At 37.0% G+C, this 16,590-nt stretch overlaps 1 protein-coding gene, 1 non-coding gene and 1 pseudogene across 5 annotated transcripts in view; 1 reads left to right on the plus strand and 2 right to left on the minus strand.

The window, feature by feature from the left end:
• Setd5 (SET domain containing 5) overlaps positions 1-16,590 on the plus strand; it is an 80,998-nt gene that overhangs the window by 8,773 nt on the left and 55,635 nt on the right. The gene's annotated exons all lie outside the window — the stretch shown is intronic.
• The window catches only part of LOC110561371 (large ribosomal subunit protein uL5-like), a 28,263-nt pseudogene that overhangs the window by 8,693 nt on the left and 2,980 nt on the right, over positions 1-16,590 (minus strand).
• On the minus strand, positions 11,818-11,972 carry LOC132654453 (small nucleolar RNA SNORA81). Its single transcript, XR_009592095.1, has one exon. It is a non-coding gene; the product is annotated as a small nucleolar RNA SNORA81 (small nucleolar RNA).

Raw genomic sequence — 16,590 nt, forward strand, 5'->3', positions numbered from 1 at the left:
TTTCTCTTCTTTCTAGACAAATTTGGTTTTATTTATACCAAGTAGAACTTTAATTCATGACCCAGCAGAAGTACAGGACAGGTTGATTATTTTAAGATGACGCCAAAAGTATATGAAATTGTTGGGATTTTTGTGTTTGGACTCCTTTTACTGAAAGTGTGTCTGTCAGTATTTAAAATCTTTAAAACGAAATAAAATCTTCACAGGTTATAAACAGTCGCTTTATTGACTGCATAGTAAGTAAACAGAAAATTCAGACACCTTCAAAGAACCAGAACAAGTCAACATTACTAACATCAGGTACATTGCTCAGAAGTTACTTGCTACATAGCAGGTAGAACAAGTAAATAAGAAAGGTGGCTAACTCCAAGGCAGTTTTAGTTTGAAATCTTGGGCTTAATTGATTTGAACCAAATGTATGTCACTCACATACGTGATGCTTAGCTCATCGACCTTACAGTATTGCTAGTCATAATGTGTCAGTTCATGGTTTGAGTAGAAATCCAGCTAGACCATGTATGGGAAGACATTTTTTGAGAAACATGGCTCTGGGTAGGTGTAATCTTCCTCTTAAAGTTTAATATGAACTGTTAGTATGAAAAGGAATGGCTAGAGATTTGAATGGTATACAAAGCAACAAGAAGTAGGCATACCCTACTTTATAAAATAGCAGTCTGAGAGCTGGACAGCTCAGGCTTAAGAGCACTTTCCTGCTCTTCTACAGCAGTGATTCTCAACCTTCCTAATGCTTAGTACATTATAGTTCCTCATGTAACCCCCAACCACGAAATTGTTTTCATTGCTACTTCATAACTATAATTTTGCTACTGTTACAAGCCATAATGTAAATATCTGTATTTTTGATGGTCTTAGGTGACCTGAGGGGTTTTATGACCCACAGGTTGAAAACCACTGTTACAGAGGAACCAAATTTGGTTCCTAGCATACTCAAGCTTAAAGAGAGCTAATGGTCTCTTCTGGCCTCCACGGAAACCACATGCATGTACATATAACTTAAAAATAAGATGAATCTTGCATAGAATAGCAGTGTGCTAACCAAGAGAAGTGAAAAGCAATTTTTGGGTAGGATTTCTTAGTTTTTCCTAAATGTGTAATAATGATTTCCTAAGTACATTCTGTGCCAGATAGTTGTGCAAAGGATTCAGCTAAATTTTTACATTTCTATTTTCTGTGTATGGGTGTTTTGTCTGCAGCTACGTTTATACACTATGTGCATGCATGAACAAAATGAAGGTATCAGATCCTCTGGTATTGTATTTACAAATGTTGTAAGCCACCATGTGGGTTCTAGGAATTGAACTCTCGTCCTATGGAGGAGCAGTCAGTATTCTTAACCACTGAGCCATCTCTTCAGCACCTGAGTTGATTATGTTTTATTATTATTATTATTATTTATTTATTTATTTAGAGTAATGAGGGGAAAGGCAAGAATTCTATCACTATACCCTAGTCCTGAAATAATTTTTCTTAATCTTTTATGAGGAGGGACTGTGCTACAGCTGAGTTTCCCTAGAACAGTCCCGCTGTCCTAGCATCATTGATAACATCCTTTTCACTCTCCAAAATTGGCCTAGAGGTGAACATCAACTATGGAGGTAACGCTTAGCCCCTACCTAGCAAACCAGTTTTCTTTGTTGAGTTCTGATTCTATGCCAGAATTTGTCTCTCGGTCTCTTATTCTTCCCTAGTAAGCAATTCTTAGAATGTATTTTCTTTTCATTATTAGCATGGCAACAAATAGCTAGAGATTGGGTTGGATTTTAAAACTTTACTATGAAAATTCTAAATACACCAGAATAGGAAAAATGGTTTTCCTTCAGATTTTATCAAATTGTTTAAAATAACTATTTCAGACTGGGCATAGTAGAACATGCCTAATTGCAGCACGCAAGAGGCAGAGCCAGGTAGATCTCTGAATTCAAGGCCAGCCTGTTCTGCAAAGTGAGGTCCAGGCCTATACAGTGAAACCCTGCCCCAGAACAACAATAATAATAACCTGTTTGGGTAACATGGTAGAACATGTGCCTGGCATATGCCTAGTTCTCCCAGCTCACCCTACTCAGGTCACTTGATTAAGGGCCATAATGGCACTTGAGAGATGACTTAGCAGTTAAGAACACTTGCTGCTTTTGCAGAGGACCCGGGTTGGGTTGTCAGCATCCAGATGGTAACTCACAACCTTCTGTAATTCCAGTTCCCTGGGATCTGACTTGCACAGTCACCAGGCAGATACCTACACGCAGGCAGAACTACATTGCCCTTGATTGGTTTGAATCTATAATTTTATTTACCTCCCTTTCTTTTGTGTCTTGTGTATATATTTTTTAAATTGTCTTTTGTAGTGTTTCTAGGTTTTCGATTTTAAAGGCTATGTTTCTAGGGTTTCTCTGTAGCACTGGCTGTCCTGGAATTCGCTCTATAGACTAGACTGGCCTCAGATTTACAGAGATCTGCCTGCCTCTGCCTCCCAAGTGCTGGGATGAAAGGCATGCACCACCACCACCAACTTGACGTGAGGTTTTTAATGAACAATAACATTGCTTTTTAAATAACATTGTTTTACATTTTTGCAAATCTTTTAATATCTATCTTAATAAAAGACAGCTGCTTTTTCAAAGCCCCTTCTTTAATTTGTTGTGATAAGCTGAAAACAGAGGGCATTCATAATCCTTGTGGACATATAGTCAGAAAAGGGAAAACTCAAGGTCTCCCTCGAGGGAGTCTAGCAGATTTCACTCTGCTTGGATCTCAGGTGAAGATCCATTCTACTTTCTTTATGCTTGTGAAATGGTGGTATAATATTACTTCATATATTGTCTGGGCTGAAATATTTCCTCTCGTGTAACCCCTTTAGGACTACAGTTGAATACAAAAGGCAAGATTAGTACTTGTTTTTTATTACCCCTATTTATCGGTTTTCAAAATAGTGGATTGGTAACTTAGCAACTTTAGGAGGTGATCAGTGAAGTGTTATGTGCTCATGGTTTTGAATATGTTTAATATGTTGGTCTCATTACTATTTTTGATATTCAGATTGTACTGTCTTTACCTCTTGGCTAAGTAAATCTTTAACGGTTCATCTTTAATGGTTTTTCTTTGTTTTGTTGCATTCTAGTTCTAGTATGACAGAATGTTCTGGGATCATTTTTACCGTTTTTCACCGCAGTTTCTGGTGTATGTGGTTGTTGGTAATGGTACTTTGCTTTGCTTTTGTGACAGGTTTTTGGGGTATATAGTACAGGCCTGCCTGGAATGATCTTCCTCACCCAGCCTTAGTTTAAAACAAATTCAGGAAATGATCCTTAGAGACTGAAAATGTTCGTTATTTTTGAATTGATGATGTTTCTAGATCTTTTTTAAAAATGAGGGTTTCAAAATGCTTTATTTTTAAAACACCTAATCACTGATATTTCACATTTAGTACCAATATTTATTGTAAGCTGATCTTTTTTTTTTTCTGTGCCCAATTCTCAATTTCCAGTGACACCAACGTATTTCTTCACTTTTTTTGCCACAGTTTTAAATTAGTAGGACAATGTGGTTACTAAAAGGTGGGTGAATTGTTTTATTCTGTTTCCTTTTTTCTTAAAACATATCCCTCCTGGCTGGAGAGATGGCTTAGAGGTTAAGAGTGCTGACTGTTCTTTGAAAGGTCCTGAGTTCAATTCCCAGAGACCACATGGTGACTCATAACCATCTAAAACCATCTGTAATGAAGTCTGGTGCTCTCTTCTGGCCTGTAGGCACACATGCAGGCAGAACACTGTATGTATAATAAACAAATAAATAAATAAATAAATCTTTTAGAACAGCATATCCCTTCAGACATAGTCAATTAAATTACAGCATTAAAGAAAAAATCTTTTGGTGTTTTCTCTGTGTGATTATGCCACCAGCTTGATACTCAATGAAGTTAATTTTTTATTTCACTTTAAGATTTTTCAGAGATTACCTTTTGTTCTACAAGTAAATGAAAATACTTTATTTGCTACTGTGTAAAATGTATAAAGTATGGTCAAAAATGTCCTGCTTCACCAAACGTGGTGGTGCATGCCTTTAATTCCAGCACTTGGGAGGCAGAGAGAAACAGGTGGATGATCTCTTTGAGTTCGAGGCCAGCCTGCCTGATCTACAGAGTTAGTTCCAGGACAGCCAGGACTGTTAACACAGAGAGACTCTGTCTCAGAAAAAGAAAAAGAGAAAACCTAGCAAAAACTCCTGTTTCTAGCCCAAAGGTCTTCTCTCCTGTCATCTTTGTATCAGACACTTACGCTTGACCTGTTCTTTATAAACCTCATAGTATTTTTTGATTTATAGTTATTTAGAGGAGGCATGTACATCTGCATGCGTGAAATCAGAAGTTAATTGTAAATCAGTTTTCTCTGTTGTATGTGTTTTACGGATCCAACTCAGGTCTTTAGTGTTGGTGGCAAACACCTTTTCCTGGTGAGCCATCTTGCTGGCCCTCATATGGTCTTTTCTTAGGATACTTTTGTCTTAATGGGAGAAGTACTTAGATTAAGTTAATTTAAAACTATCTCCTTTTAGATTTTTCAGTAATGAAAATGAATAGTTCTCGACCATAAAAGCAGTGGCATAGAGTTTCTTAGGAACCAGAATTTCTTGACTTAGTATAACTTTTGGGGATAGTAGTAATCTTGCTGTTAATACTAAAAAATGTTTATTGAAATGCTAGGTTATGTGTGTTTCTGGTGACTTCAGGTGCTGGCTCCTCAGCAGACATTTCTTGAATTCAGGCACTGCTTAGAAAAAATACCATTTTATTTCATCAATTCAGTTCCAAATAAATTCAGTGTTCTAAAATCAGTTGAATGTTTTAATTCTTGCTAACTGATATCTTAGAGTTTCATGTTTCAGCACTATCAAGTTGTAGTAAGTAGTAATAGTATTAAATTATAATGGGTGAATCAGTGAGGAAATAGTGATAAGTATGTGAAAGTTCTGAAAGGAAAAATGAGGGTCTGAGAAGCATATGCTGGATATACAGTATATATTTGTGTATACAAATTTAAATTGGAAAGAAAGGAAATGAGTATACTTTGAGATTGAGTTGTCTCCCTCACAGCTCCCACAAGAAGAGATGGGGCCTTTAGAATGGAATAGACCTATTCATGTTCTGGTTATGCTTTTATTAATGTGTGTGCACACATGTTGGGTGCTTGAGAAGGCAAGAAGGTACAGGATCCCCTTGAGGTGGAGTTAAAAGCATTTGTGAGCTGCTCAACAAATGTGCTGGGAACTGAACTTGGGTCTTCTGCCAGAGTAGTATGTGTTCTTTAACTGCTGAGCCATCTCTTCAGCCCCAGATTCTAGTTTGTGTGCTTCTTTGTTTTTTCAAGACAGTTTCTCTGTGTAGCCCAGGATGTCCTGGAACTCAACTCTGTAGATCTGGCTGGCCCTTGAATTCAGAGATCCGCCTGCCTCTGCCTCCCAAGAGCTGGGATCAAAGGCATGCACCACCACTGTCCAGACAGATTCAATTTATTTTTTTTTAATTTTTTATTTAACTTTTTTTTTTGTTTTTGTTTGAACCAGGGTTTCTCTGTGTAACCTTGGTTACCTTCTCTGTGTAACCTGTCCTGGACTTGCTTTGTAGACCAGGCTGCCCTCAGACTGACAGAGATCCTCCTGCCTCTGCCTTCCTGAGTGCTGAGTGTGCCACCACACCCAGCCAGATTCTAACTTTTTTTAATTTATTTATTTATTATATACACAGTGTTCTGCCTGCATGTCTACCTGCATGCCCAGAAGAGGGCATTAGCTCACATTATAGATGGTTGTGAGCCACCATGTGGTTGCTAAGAATTGAACTCAGGATCTCTGGAAGAGCAGTCAGTGCTCTTAACCTCTGAGCCATCTCTCCAACCCCCAGATTCTAATTTTTAACTCACGTTTCTTGGCAATTTAAATTTTGGCCTAGTAAGATGTTATAAACATTACATGAGGTAGTGAGTGAAAATGAGTATAGAAACAGTGATTGGGACAGAATAATCCAGTAAACAATTGCTTTCAGTTTTAAAGTTGGTATTACTGTTATGAGTAATTAGTTTTCTAAACTCAGTGTCAACCTTACTTGGGATTATGTTCACATGTTGTAAGTAGCACCTGATTTTCATTTTTCGGTTGATTTTATGAAAATAACTGATTGCTAACAAAGGAGTAATTGGTACCCAGCTGAAAAGGTTCTGACGTGTTTGCTTAGAATGCAGGCATTCAAATCCAGGGCCTTGCCTGTACTTGGCAGTTGTTTTTGCCACGGAGCTGTACCCCCCAGCCCCTCTTGAGGCTTTGTAGCCCAGATTGACCTTGAACTTGTGCATCTGATTGCTTCCCACTCCTAAATTTGACTACATGCTTTGGTCATCACACTAGGCAGGCCTCTTGTTTTATAAATATGCCAGTGTTTGCTTCAGAAATGTAATCACAAGATGGCTCAGCAGGTAAAAAAAAATCTTGCTGTGAAAGCCCAACTGGAGTCAGTCTCTGGAATTCATTTTAAGTTGGAAGGAGAGAACCAACTGCCAAAAGATGTTCTCTGGCCTCCATGCTGGGGCTGTGATATATGTCCACCACCCACTGTCCACTTGATAATAAATAAAATAAAGTTTTAAAAATTTAATAGACAAGGGAGCTTTAAGGCCTTAGGAATTAGCCCTTAAACATAGTTTTAGTGCCAGTTGTAGGGTTCATTCTTTTTCTACCAAGATAGTTTGCCATTAAAGCATGCGTGCTGCCTTTTTTAAACCCTAGAAATAAGCTGTCTTACTAACTCTCCCAGGATGACCTTGAAATAACAGTCCTCCTAAGTAGCTGGGATTACAGGTTTGCCACCAAGTCCAGGAATTCCTTAACCATAGAAATGTAACTTTTGCTTTTTAAGTAGTTGATGGACAAAAACACATTTGACAGGTTATTCATAAATTCAGTCTTTAAAAATATTTTGAGGTTGGAGGTTGAATAATACCAAAATTTGTATTAGATAACAGTATTTTAGATATAGGGAATGTAGGAAAGGACAAAATGGCAATCTAAAGTCAAGCAAAAAGATAAAGCAACTTTATCTTTTAAAATTATATGCTGAAATATTTATGAATAGTAGATTATCTGTATTTGCTGTGGAATGAAGAGATAATGAAGCAAAATCAGTTGTAGGTGTTAGTTGGAACTGGATAATGACTAGATGGAATTCTATATACTATTTTACTTTTGTACTTACAGTTTCAATTTAAAATAAAAGTATTCATAGAGTTGGCCGTGGTAGGACCTGGTAAAGCAGATTTTAGTAGTGGTTAACAGAACCAGTGGGGATGCCTGTAATCAGAATATTTGTTAGTGTAGATAAGACAGGAAGATTTGGAGGTCAACCTGGGCTACAGAATAAGGTCCTGTCTCAAAATAAAATCAAACAAAACCCCAAACAGAACCAGATGTTTTGGTTTCTCCCTGTTGTTTACTATGTGTACTCTGAGCCAAGTTTATCTCCTGACCATCACATAGTTCCTGTCAACAACAAAATAGAGTGGCTCAAAAGAATATATTGGCCTGTATAGACTTGTTTGTTTTGCTTTGCTTTGCTTTGTTTGTTTTTCTGGGGGCTTTGTTTTGTTTTGTTTTGTTTTTTTGAGACAGGATTTTCTATGTAGTTCTGGCAGCTCTGGAACTATAGACCAAACTGATGGATATCGTGATTTTTAAACTTTTAAAGAGATCTACAAAGTTTGGAAAGCCTAGTTGACCAGGAGATTTAGGAAGCAAATTTGTTAACTGTTAATATGTTTATAATATATATTGTATCTTTGAGTTGGTTTAACTTTTGGAGAAGCATCTCATAAATATCATGAGATCTATGCTGAGGACTTAACTAAGAACAGTGACCTGGCACTTAAGTATGTTGTGTATTACTCACACATGAGCATCATTAGTGACAGAGTTTTGATCCTCTCCTCCACTTGAAATAGTTACCTTAGAAGAAGGAAAGCAGTTCCTTATTTGTTTTCATCCAGTCCCCTATTTTGTTCCTTCCTAGTACTGGAAAGCTGTATACCAAAATTTGGGTTCTGTACTATGCTTAATTCTTAGAACCATGCACTGAGGTGGATTGCAATAAGAGTTAGTAAGAATGACCACACAGCTAGGTAATACAATATGTCAAATCTTTTGATTCCAAGATCTTTTCATTATACCACATCCTCCTCCTCATTTCTGGAACCTTTTACTCTGCTGATAAAACCTGCACTTCCTTTCCTTGGTTGTCTGGATCCATTTTGATCAGGATTCTTTGTCAGAATTGCATAGGACTTTTGCGCCATAGACTATGTATAGAAAGAGGAATGAATAGGAAGTTACTGAGAGCTATCCCTTATTATAGTGATTGCAAATCCTTGGTAATGGGAGACAATAGCTTCTAACAAATATCTATACATTATAAGTCACTTTTGAGCCTCCCTTATTCCAGGCTTGCCGCTTGTTGCAGTTCAGAAAAGGGTATAGAGAGCAAAAGCATATGAGTTTCTAAACACTTTTAGATCATATTTTTTTCTCTATTTTTTATTTGAGGGAAAGTTTGTAGTTTTTATCAGATTATTATGGACATCAGTGACCACTCCTTAAAATAGTAAGAACTACAGGTATCCTAGAATTGGCTTCATAAGAGAGCAACGTGCCAGACTCAACTAAGTTTTTTTTTGGGGGGGGGGTGTCTGGAAGAGGACAGGCAATAAACTACTGTGAAGCCCACCGATGAGGCAGTTATTGCCTGAGCTAAATAAATAATAAACTCTGTTATTTTTGAGGATTGAAATAACTTTGCTACTAGGTGTTAGAGCCAGCTTGTCTTTATTTGTATTAGCACTCTGTTTGCTCTTGATAAGCTTTTTTAAAAGTACTCTTTAGAAAGAATTACTAACAGGTCTGGAAGTCACAGAAGACTTCCTAATTGAATTTCAGAAGAATAAGGAATGATGATAGCCCCTAAACTTTATCTTTCCTTGTTTTGTTTTCTAAGTGTATTTAGAATTCAGCAGGTTGATAGCCAAAGTGAAGGCCAATATTTTGTCTCCTTTGACCAGTTCACTAAAGCAGGATTGGCAGGAATTTGTGAGTGTATGTACTCAAGTAATAGCTAAAATGTATTATGTTTGAAAGCTGGTAGAAAAACAAGCTAGTTAACAGACATCCAGGATTAGTTAAAGGTCTTTGAATATTGGTACTGAGCCAAATGGAGAGCCAGTGTGTTTGTTTCCTCTAAGTTTTGGGATTTATAATTGAAAAAGCAATCTTGAAAATTAGAAAACCTGAATTTATAGAATTATGTTAGGTTTGTCACTCTTAGGGGCAAGTGGTAATTAGCCAGGTTGTAAATTGCTAGTGGTCTGTTAGGATAGAAAATAAAGAATCCTATGCAAAAGCGTTGCTAGTTCTACAGTGCTTCTCTATTTTTGTGGGTTGTTTGTTTGTTTTGAGACAGGGTCTCACTGTGTATCTCTGGCTGTCCTGGAACTCTATGTAGACCAGACCAGACTCAGAGCGATATGCTTACCTCTGCCCTCTGAATGTTAATATTAAAGGCATGTACCACCACACTGGCCAGTTTTTGCACTTTCAAAGATCTTTTATTTTTCTCTCAGAAAACTGGAATCTTCTGCTTTTTAGTTGTAAATGTTGGTTTATAAGCGTTGAATCCCCCCATCCCCTTGTATGTTGGGGCACATCTTTAATCCCAGCATTCAGGGAGGCTGAGGCAGGTGGCTCCCTGTAAGTTCAAGGCCTGCTGCTGCTGCACCAGCAGCAGCATGAATTTGGACTCTTGTGTAGAGGTCAGAAGCTGGGTTTGGTTCTCTTCTTCCACTGTATGGATACTGGGAATCCACACAGTGTCTTATTCACTGGCCCAAGGACATGGAATTTTTTAAAATAAATTTTTAGCCTGTGTTGTGGTATAGGTCTTGTACTTGGGAGGTGATAATTGCAGAACAACCAAGAATTCAAGGTCATCTTTAGCCACATAATCATGTTCAAATCAAATCTTAGTTTTTACATTGGTTACAAAGCAGTGGTAAAACATTCATTTGAAAATGTTTCGCTCAGCTGGGCGTGGTAGCACATGCCTTTAATCACAGCACTCAGGGAGGCAGAGTCAGACAGATTGCTGTGGGTTCGAGGCCAACCGTGTCTTCATTACTTTGCTCAAGAAAAATTCGTAAGTAGAAGGTGTTTTAATGAAAAGGAAAATAACTGATGCATAGAAATTCTAAGATACTTTGTGTTTTACTTCATTCAGTAAACTCCTTACTTGTTTTAAGGTATGACTAGAAAAACAACAAATGATTCAGGAGACAATAAAATAACTACAAAAAAATGTTAATGTGCTTTATGGTTGTGGTTATGTTTTGTATAGGAATTCAGAGTAGCAAAAGTACTACTTTACCAGTGCCCTGAAGCTAAAATTTTCAAGTATGAAGACATTTTATTCCAAATACAGTGCAATGTTTACTGAAACTAGATTTAAAAAAAAAAAATGTGTCCATGTCAAAGCTTCAGAATAGTTTTTTATGTTAAGGTCTTCTGCAAAAATATTTGCAGCTGATAATCTAAAATTTTTTTAGCACTAATTAAATACTTTATTTGAATAAATAAAATACCAACAAAATAGAAATATTTTCTTTAAAAATCACTTATAAAGGACTTTCTAATTAGGCTAATAACAAACACAAAGGCAGATATGCTAGTTTAATATAATTGGCTGATTTTCTACAACACACGTCTTTTAGTCCAGAAGTATAGTATTAAATGGTAGAGGACATGTAATACAACCATTTCTACATAACAGGAAATGAATTTCTAAGGAAAAAAAAAGATTTTACAGACCCTATCTTTTTATGCCCACCCCCAACAGCTTATCTCTAAAGAGGATAAAGCCAATGCCTCACAAGAGCTCAGGACGAAAGTCGCTTTGCTGTCAGAATCTGTGTTTGTGATCTGTTATGAGCATTGAAACAAGATTCAAATATTCTCAAAGAAGCACAGTGCACATTGTAATTGCCTATTCAGCAACAGCGAGCACTGCATTCAAAACTATCTCATCCCAGGTCAGCCACATTCATGGGCGTTTCCTCCACTGTAGTGTTGTAGAAAGTCTCAGTGTCACAGAGAATCCTCTTCTTCAGTAACAAAATTTGTAGCCACACCTTTCCTCCCAAATAGACCTCGTCTGTTAATTCAACTCACTCTTTATTCAAACATGTGCTGTTTTCTTATGATTCCATATCATAAATTATGTCAGTGCCATTTCTGTGCACCATCTCATCAACTGCCGCTATCAACTCCTGAATATAGTTTTCACAGTTGGTAGGTAGGTCATAGTTTATAACCAAGGACATTTGTTGCACATCAATCTCACAAGCCAACAAGTCAGTAGTGATCAGAATGCAACTTGACCCTGATGGGAATTCGCTCATGATGAAATCTCCTTCCTTCTGGTCCATGTCACCATGCAGAGCAGAACAGAAACTGTGACGTCCCTGGCTTCGTTTTCTCAGTGAGCCAGTCCACCTTGCGCCTTGAAGTGAGAAAAATAACTGCTTGTGTGATAGTCAAAGCCTCATACAAGTCACAGAGTGTGTCCAGTTTCCATTCCTTTCTAATGCTGCAACCTCTAAAAACAGATCCTCATGTTTTGGTGAATCCCCCAACCATAAAATTTTCGTTGCTACTTTGTAAATTTGCTATTACGAATCATAATATATATAACCTGATATGTGATTCCAGAAGAGGTCATGATCTATAAGATAACAAAGGACACTAGACATGAAGAAAGAGGATCCAGTGCAGTTACTTTTTTTATTCTTGTGTGTATTCTGCTAGCATTATTACAAAAACCAATATACTGTCCTAATTTCTGCAAGTTTAGTACAGTTCTTATACAAGAATGTTATCTAAATATTTTTGATGTTTTGGATGATAGGAACTGTCAAAGGTCTTGGGTCTTAGACCAAATCAGTAGCTGTCTAATTCCATTCATTCTCATGGGCTTCTAGAGAAATATGTGTACACTCTCCATCCAAAGACTACATTTTTGTCAGTGGCTGTGTGATCAATACAAGCTAGTTTTTACGAAGACAAAGCTTTCACTCATGTTTATCCATATTTCTTTGAAGTAGCTATTACCTTCTGTTACTGTTACTTTTTAAATAACTAAGGATTCTAAGGTTAGTTTCGTTGTCATAAGTACAGTTAGGTTTATTTGGGTAGTGGGTGATACAGTATTAAGTTTTCATTGGTGGTGCTTATGGCCTGTTTCAAAGTTATGTTGGCTTTGCATTTAAAATAGAAATTGTCTAAACAGCTACATGTTTTTGTTCTGACACTCAGCCATTATTACTGAGTTATTTTTCTAATGGGGAATAGATGAGTCTGTCTGAAGTCTATCACCACTCACAACTCCCCATGTAGTCTTAAGAGACCACTAAGTGAAAACAAGAACAGCTGGTCACCAGTGATGTGATGTAATTAGTTCTTATCTTTCCAGAGACAGTGTGCAGAACACCACATGGATTTTTGTCTTCTTGATTGGGGGGGGAGTATTTCCTGTGTTTTACCCATTTTTATGTGATGACAAACAATATGTAAGAATGCTATTCATTCTTCCATATGAGAAATGTGTATTCCCAGTAATGTATGAGAATTCTTCCGCCGAAACATTTTAAATAAGCACTTGTGTAACTCATGTCTGAACATTACCCAGCAGGCTAGAATCTTGCAAAAAAAAAAAAAAAGACCTTGAGCCCCTCCACAAACTTTATTGTTAGGCTAAGTAGGCCCCTCTCATTATCACCAGTTATATTAAGTAAGTTGCTTTTGTATTCATGTGATATGCAGATCTAGTATTTTTGGAACTTGCTATATAAGATAATCCTGGGGATAAATAACATAGCCGTCTTACCGTGTTAATCAACCCCAGTGTCTGAGACTTTAATGACTTTAATTTTCTGGAGGATGGTTTATTTAGAATATGAAACATGCTCATACCATCTAAGGACTCCTGTACATAGTTCTAGTAAGTACAATGTTCAGTGTAGCACTGCAGAGTACCAAAAATGAATAACAGTGTGAGCATCTTCCTGCAGAAGATGAACTTAAAATAGAATGAATCAATAGAATGGTGCTGCAGTATCATTGAAGAACTACATATATACACAAAGATACATCTTGTTAAATATAAAAACCAGCTTACAGAACCAGTCAGGCTTCTCTTTTAAAAAAGTATACAAGGATTTCATGCTCTTCTAATGTTGGGTTTCTGTGAGATGTATTATCATTGTGTGGCTCTAGCCAGCCTGAAACTTGGTAGAACCAGACAACTGCAATGAGGAAGCCTCTTGGATACACCAGAGTATTAAACAAGGTTCTTTGATATTTTTTTTGTTAGCTACTTCGTCAGGCATCATAAAACATACATGGTCAAACTCATTTCTTCTTTAAGAAATCTTCCTGCCATATTTATCTTTGCTCTTAAGAAAAATGTTTGTATTTTCTCTAAACAACATAAACACTTTATACAAAAAAAAACAAAAAACAAAACTCTGCCTGGTAAACAGTGTAGTGGCTTGTCTCTATAGCAGTGGGGAGGGTTACTCTCCCTTCAGAATTGGACTCAGTTATCAAAAGAAACGTACTTCAAGAGGTTTTTGTTGTGTGTGTGTTTGTGTATGTATGTTTGTTTGTTTGTTTTTAATGTGGTTGTGAAAATGCAATGCTTGTTACATGGGTAAGCCTACAGAGTTAAAAAACATTTTCAGGGACCAGGTGAGTTGATAATACCATACCTTAAATTCAGCATTTAGGAGCCAGGACTATATACTGAGATCCTGTTTAAAAAACGAGAGAGAGAGAAGAGAAGAAAGATAGCTCTTCAGAGTGAGAATGTGGCTCAGTTGCTAAGGGTGCTTGCACACCATGTATAAAACCCCAGATTTGATTCCTAGCACCACATAAAGCTCTAGGTGTCTTGCACATTCCTATATTTTTAGCATGCAGGAGGTAGAGGCAAGTGGATCAGCCTGCAAAGTTCCTAAGACCATGTAGGAAGACACACCTTCAAATAGTTTTTACCTTCATAGTAATTATTTTTGTTGAATCAACGATGAATAAAGGGAAAGTGGAAATCTACATAATATAATTTCCCCATTTTATATTATGGAGCTGGGAGTTGTATTCTAGACTTGTTTAATGTAGTGCTAGTTAATAAGTACTTTTAATTTAGATATTGCTATCCAAAGTAGTTAGTAATTAGTTGCTTTAATAAATAAAGGCTACACATCAAAATCTTAACTTTCTTTTGAACTCTATTGCTATATATGTCACTTTCTTGTGAGTAAATTTTCCCCTTTTCATTGTAACCATCCAACCTTGTTGAATGTTAGGCAAGCACTCATCATTCAGCTACATCCCCAGTCCCATAAGTTAAATTCTGTTTTTGTCTACAAAATAATCAAGCCTGGGAGATGTCTCAGTGGCTAATAGTACCTGCCTTTACAAGCATAAGTGCTGCGTTTAAGTGTGTTTCCCAGAACCTACGCAAAGCTGAACACAGCTCAGGCCTGTTATCCCAGAGGCAGAGACAAGAAATTCACCAGAAGTGTGCAGGCCAGCTAACATTGTATACACAGCTGTACATATTTTAAGCAAGGACTAATAACTTGACCTGCACATTCATAATTATGCATATGAACATGTGTTCGCACAAACAATTTTAAAACCATTTTCTAAGCCCTAAAATTTCATTTTTATGAAATAGAATTTACCTAAATCAGTACCATTGTGAGGTATTAATGCCTCCTGCTATGTAAAAAGAGGCAAGTATATGCAAGTGTGAGATTCTTCTGCCTACTGAAGTACATTGCTAGTGAGAAAGTTTCTAAGTACTCTCTGACTCTTAAGAACACAATGGGACAGAACCTCCAAAGTCTTGTTGTTTTTTTTTCTTTCTTTTTTATTTTCTGAGAAAATTTTATCGGCCTTTGGATAAAATGTGTCAGGCAGGACAATCCCATCATCTCGTGTTTACCACTGCATATATGTTAGCTGGTCTGCATTGAGATGAGGTAGGGTCTCACTTATATAGCCTTTGGCTGACTTGGAATCTAATGTTTAGATCAAGCTGGTCTTGAATTCATAGAGATCTTTGCCTGTTTGTTCCCCCTAAATGCTCAGATTAAAGGCATGCATCACCACAATGGGCTCAGAAGTCTTGAGTATTGAATTCAATCTAAATTCCTTGAGGACAAGATCTCTATTTGATTAGTAGAAACTTTATATTTTCTTCCTTTTTTATTTTTCATTTCTCTGAGAAAATTGTATTGGCCATTTGAATAAAATATATTTGCCAGGTAGGGCAATCCTATCATACTTAGGCTGGAACCAGTACATGGATTCCTCCTTGCTAATTCTGTTTGTCCCCAATACAGTCTGTCCTATTATTTTTATCTGCCATGCTGAAACCTGGCCTACCTAGCACCATATAGATCCAAGCCATAGATTCTAAAGATTGGGTCACATTTGATGGCCAGGTCAATGTGTTCTTGAATCCCCAAACCAAAGTTTCCAGTATCTGAAAAGTTATTTTTCCTTAACTCCTACTCAGGCACCTTCAGGTCTTTCTCCAAGATTTCTTCTGCCTTGGCCCAGTGGATATATAGTAAACAACAATCTTTTCATTTTTCCTTATGCCAGAGGACATAACTGTGTATCTAACTTTGGAAAGTGCAGGTGTCTGGCCGGTGAACTGCTCAAGCACCATGACTGCCAAGGTCAGTCTGTCTGTCTCCACTTTCATCCACACAGATACTGAAGTTCCCACATGGAGTTCACCTTGTTGCCTTGATCTTGTCCCATGATGGAGAACAGGAAGAGAACATTTCTTTTTTTCTTTTTTTTCTTTTTTTTTTTTTTTTTTTTTTTTTTTGAGAACATTTCTTGACTGTTGTTAGGATACAGATTCTGAGCATTCTGTTTTGTTTATTCGGATATAAAATATTGATTTTTAAAGAGCCTTACTAAGTTAAGATCATATTATTTAGCTTTGGTCATGGTGTGTAGTCTTACCCTACTTCTTTTGCTACCTCTCCTCCTGCTGCTACATACAGCTTGACCTCTGGCACAGTATAAGTTATAAGTAGGAATTTCTTTTTAATTGGTCTTAAATTGCTTCATAGTAAGCAAAGCTTCACAGACATTGGCTTATACTGGTACCACAATTCCCTGGATAGAATGTAAATTTAGCTAAAGAAAACAACCTGGAGCACAGAGATCTCCACAAAGGGACTAAGATTAAAGGCTTTTACCAGCACACCCAACCTGTATGTTTTGTTGGTTTTGTTTGTTTGTTTGTTTGGGTTTATTGTGGGTTGTTTACTTTGTTGAGTTTTCTGAATTTCCTCTCCCCGTGTATTTTGTGTAGCAGAATTGAAATGCATACTGTTTGGGAAAAGTGAAATCACACTCAGGTGATTAGTGATCGCTCCTCTTTCTTCCTACATTGTTAACTAAATA

Source organism: Meriones unguiculatus, chromosome 5 (genome assembly GCF_030254825.1).
Source record: "Meriones unguiculatus strain TT.TT164.6M chromosome 5, Bangor_MerUng_6.1, whole genome shotgun sequence".
In the NCBI taxonomy this organism is placed as follows: domain Eukaryota; kingdom Metazoa; phylum Chordata; class Mammalia; order Rodentia; family Muridae; genus Meriones; species Meriones unguiculatus.